The 5,000-nt window shown below is 37.1% G+C and overlaps 1 long non-coding RNA gene across 1 annotated transcript; it reads right to left on the bottom strand.

Annotated features, from left to right (window-relative positions):
• Window positions 1–1,276: 1,276 nt before the first annotated feature.
• Window positions 1,277–1,845, bottom strand: LOC138051075 (uncharacterized). The gene is made up of 3 exons (XR_011132722.1): window positions 1,811–1,845; window positions 1,494–1,526; window positions 1,277–1,384 (listed from the first exon to the last, which is right to left on the bottom strand). It is a non-coding gene; the product is annotated as an uncharacterized lncRNA (long non-coding RNA).
• Window positions 1,846–5,000: the final 3,155 nt, after the last annotated feature.

The raw sequence follows: 5,000 nt of genomic DNA, 5'->3' as shown, positions 1-5,000 counted from the left end.
TGTAAGGAATATGGATCACTAAAAAAGTTGTCATGTCAATTAAACCCTAATGGATATATTACTAACAACAGAATGCTGTAACTCATGTCTTTCAGACTACAACGCACCAACTTTCACTGTCATTGAAGGTTTCTCTTGCTTCCCTTGATGTCTGCAAGTAACATACAGAATTTTGAGTTAATACCAAGTTAAAGGTTAACAAACATCAACCAGTCTCTACCATTTGTCCCGGCCACAAGAGGTGATAATTTATCTACACTGAAAATGTTTGAGTCCAGCAGATTTCTCGACCGGTATCTGCCATTTGCCTCAGCCACAAGAGGTGAAACTTTATCTACCCCACAATCTTTCTAATAAGTGCATATGGTGCTACAATAATCCTTTCCAGAATGGGTTTTGTTACAACGATGGAGATAAAGAATACGTCACTTACAGTTTGGTTAAATTCTGTCTCTACAATGATATCATAATTTGTGTTATCCACCAAAAAATAATTCAATGCCAAAATATTGTATTCCACCTAAAAATAGTTGTTCTTCACCTTGTACATGTATGAGCATGCATGATTATAAACACCATCTTATCAAACTAATGCACATCTTCAATTAATTCCAGTTAAAACTCTTTACAATGAAAGCTTAATCAAATACAGTCATGTTTTAAGAAAGAGCCGGACAAGTGGGTAACCTGTGGCCCTTTAACAGCATTTTCCAGTTTCAGTCCAACCAAAAATGCTCTGTAGCTTGCTGATTACATGGTTATCACTAATGGAAAGATTCCCATTATTTACTGTTAGCTTTCACCTACCAATTCATGTAAGTACAGTCGTTCACTTCCCCTAATTGCCTCATCATGTTTTATTGGTGTTTTATCCAGGGGGTGGTACAGGGATAAATACAATGGCAAAGCTGTCATACTTCCTAGCCAATCATAGATTTCCTGTCAAAATAAATTTGGATAATATGTAAAATGCATTCAATTAATAGAACAGAGTTACTGTCATAGTTCAATGAGTTGAGTAGAATGAAGGTTTAGTGAGATAATTTTCAGTGGTCGGAATTCTTATGGCCCACGTTAACTTTGTTCTTAAAAGCTATATAATTTATACTCCAATTGTAAGGTACAGACTAGGTTAGCAGATGACGTGCCCAAAGAAATTTCAACAAGGACATTTACAGCTGCATAATTATTTCAGAGATCAAACAAGATTCACTGAAAATTCATATAGGAAAGACTGATGGCATTAGTGAAAATCGGTGGCAAACCATAACTGATACAGCGCCTGCTTGCTGAAGTGTCTTTCAAACACCTGGTCTCCCCAACATGCTCTAATCAAGAACCCATCGGAATGACAGAACAACCTATTTTGCCTTGCAAGTCGGATCTACAGAAACCAATCAACAACAATTGACTTTATTAGCTTTGAGCGTTTCAAACGAACACAAAGTATTAACTTAAAGGGAAAAAAAGCAGTCTTAAAGTACTCAATAAACCTTTGCTTCCTCTCCTTCATCACTAGCCTGAACCTGGCCAAAAGAAAGGAAAGGTCAACAAGAGGGTTAACAGGAAACACTGGGGTATGTAATAATTTTGGTTTGAAATTGCAATTTGCTTGGTGGTTCCACACAAAGGCTTCGGCTTTGAAATCTCATTTTGCACGTTGGATATACACAAAACAATCACACATCAATGTTACTGCCTACATGTACAGTTCAGATACTAGTCTTTCTTTTGAACACTTTACCTTGAGCCGTTCAGACTAAAACAGGAAATTTATTTAAAGCACAAATTATGATTCCACTCCACTAACCTGCACACCATCCTCTTCCTTCCTTTTGTGAACCTGGTCAGAAGAAAGAAGAGGCCAATTGAAGGGTTAAATGGAGACTTTGGGTTATATGGTAATTTGGCTTCGAAATCCGAACTTCCAAGGTGGATCTACGCAAAGCATATTGCCTTGAAATCCCATTTTGCAAGGTGGTTCTACATAAAGCAATCATACGTTGATGTATACTACCTACACACAGTTCAGGTACTAATCTTAATTACGAACTATTTACATGTAGCTTGAGCTGTTCAGACTAAAACAGAGGAAATTTATAACCACAGATTATTAGCCCACTAAACTAACCTCTGCATCATCTCTGTTGCCTCTCTCCTGAGCCTGGCAAAAAGAACGAAGAGGTAAATCCAAGGGTTATGATTTTCAACCAAATTTAAGACTTCAAATAAAGCAAACATTCGGTCACAACATTGATTAATGGATAATAATATTATTATTGTCCAATTATTGGAAAATCATCTAAATAGCAGCTGTACATTAACCTGTAATTACTTACTTTTGGAAATCTATTACTCTTAATGTTCATTATAACATTGAGTCTGCATTGAGATGCCCTGCTGGCATAATGTCCCCTTCATATTTGGCTGTTTTCATATCCTAGATAGAGGTTACTTCATGGTTGGTGAGTGCGGACGATTTTTCTTCACGAGTTGCAAGAGGCGCGAACGAATGAGTGAGCGCAGCAAACGAGTGAGTTCAGCGACTCCTCGCAACGAGTGAAGAAAAATCGGACAAACGAACCAACCATGAAGTCATTTGTTTATTTTATACGTACTGAGATTTCAAAAGAATACTACGCAAAAAAATCGTTATGAAGAATAAATTTATTTCAAATCGCGTAATAAAGCTGAATGATGGAATGACAAAGTCAAATTAAATTTATTTTTTTCGACAATTACATATAAAAAATATATAAAGCCTAAAACGTTTATAACAAATCCTCAATAGATGAAAAGAAAAAAGAAAGAAAGGCAAAAAAGTCTGACCTTCACTTATTTTTGTTACGTAGCTGAGCACACAGCCCACCAACGGCCGTGGGTGAGAAAACTAGTCGGACTCAGAATCAGAACTTAAGAGTCTTTTGTACCTTTGATATTTAGGAGTGAATGCCTATAAAAATCGACCTAAATAGCCTATCAATGGCACAAGTCGAAAAATTGATTTCGCTTTTATTTTGGCCATAGATACGTCCTAGTAAGAATTGAAACGGACCATAGTTAGTTTCTGCCAAAACAGCTTTCTTTGGTAGAAATATGCCAAAAACGACTTCGTCCCGATTGGGCTCAAAATCTGCTTCCGGTTTTTCTGAATTTTCTGAATATTTGATTGCTTCACGCTCCGCTGAACAGCAACTTGAGAATCTTTCAATGGATTTCATATTCAGTTCAGGTCTTTGTGGTGTGACTGAGTGAAAAATAAAATAAATCGAAGTTAGTTTGGAGCCCGAAACGAGATCAAACAGACATGCAAAATTTTACATTGTGTTTCAAGCGAATTATTGCATTAAAACATCGCCTTATTTTTCAATGGGCTATAATTTTAAATACCATAAAAACACATTATACGGGTTAAATATATATCCACCTGTTAGGATATTAAAAAATATCTCTGGGCAAATGGTTTTAAGTCGCCCACCTTGGCCTGTGTTTCTCATAGATTTTACCCAAAATCCGCAGTTGGAATGTGAACAATTGCGTGACGCGGTAGTCAATCTCGAATAATTATTTGTTTCCAACAAGCCGAACGTTGTGTGGATAAAATAATGGGAATTTTTTTGTTGTTGTTTTGTTTAAGTTAGTATAAATATACATATACCTTTTTTCATTTGCATTGCAACACCCACGACATCCCTGATAAAGACCGTGACCGTAGTGCTCCGGGAAATAATTTTAACACTTGCTTGTTTCCACAAGATGGCTCAGTTATTAATTTCGCTGATAACTACCAATACAGTGGCAGTTTTAGGGATACACTTAACCAATCCTCTATGGTTTATGGTAATTGAATCATTGACAAATAAGTCAAGTGGAAATTCCATAAATTCCGTGCACGGTTCGGCCAATTCAGTTTTCCATTTTTTCCACAATAATTGAAAAATCATATTTTGTGTACGTTAAGGGTTTGTTGTTTATTTTTAAACTGGTAATATAACGTAACATGGATCAAACAACGGAAAAAAATGGACCGATTTTTCTTTTTTTCCTTTTTTAACTTTATTTAAAGTTTTGAAAATATGATTTTATTACCAAATCGCCAGCGGCCTCGATTCGGGGAAATTTCCTATTAAGCATGCATGAAATTTGCAGATCATAACTAAGAAAAAAAAAAAGCTTGAAGGTATATATTTGTACCACAGGTCATCCAACCACAAAGATGAGAGCCCTCATACAGTAGTGCTCAGGTTACGCAACAGTCGGAATATAAGGATTTGTATCAATGGATGGGAAAACGGTTACACGAAGGAGTATGAGTGAAAATAAACTTACATAACTTGAGGTGTGTGTTCCCTTGTTCCTGATGAGGATTACAGGCCCCAAATTCCCATGAATCGGCCTAGAAAACCTTATGCGAAACAGGGAAACAAACACCAGGCTTATTTTTATTCATACCTGCTTCTTCGTATATTTTAGGCTGAGGAATATAACCCTTTTTCCCATACAGATCCTTATATTTCGACTATTGCGTAACCTAAGGATGTGCGAGGGTGGGAATCCTGTGTGAGCACGCGCCAATGACGCGACAACCAGCCTGGTCAGGGATGGGCAATGTAATTCAGAGCTTCTCAAAATAGACTGCGAACATATGACGGCGTTAACAGATCACTTTGAGCAAGTGCAGGAATTCAATAGATCTTGAAGCTTATCGACGTAAGGCTTTTTGCGTCTTACAGTGATTCCGGAAACGTCAATAGGGACTTTAAGATAGTGGACAACGGTAGGCTGGGACGGTTGGATGCGTATACCGGAGACTTTGGACGAGTACGGTAGAAAGGCGCGAAAATATTTAACTTAAGATTCGGCCAACACGACCGTAGGACGGTGGAATAAACATGTCTTTTGAAGAGGCGAGAAATTCTCTTGTAATTTCTTTTGCAGAAGGTTCAATTAGCGAGGAGGAATTTTTTTCTTTTATACCATGAATACGAATCAGTGAATCC

Source organism: Montipora capricornis, chromosome 1 (assembly GCF_036669925.1).
Source record: "Montipora capricornis isolate CH-2021 chromosome 1, ASM3666992v2, whole genome shotgun sequence".
In the NCBI taxonomy this organism is placed as follows: Eukaryota; Metazoa; Cnidaria; class Anthozoa; order Scleractinia; family Acroporidae; genus Montipora; species Montipora capricornis.
This window is presented reverse-complemented; position numbering and strand designations above follow the sequence as displayed.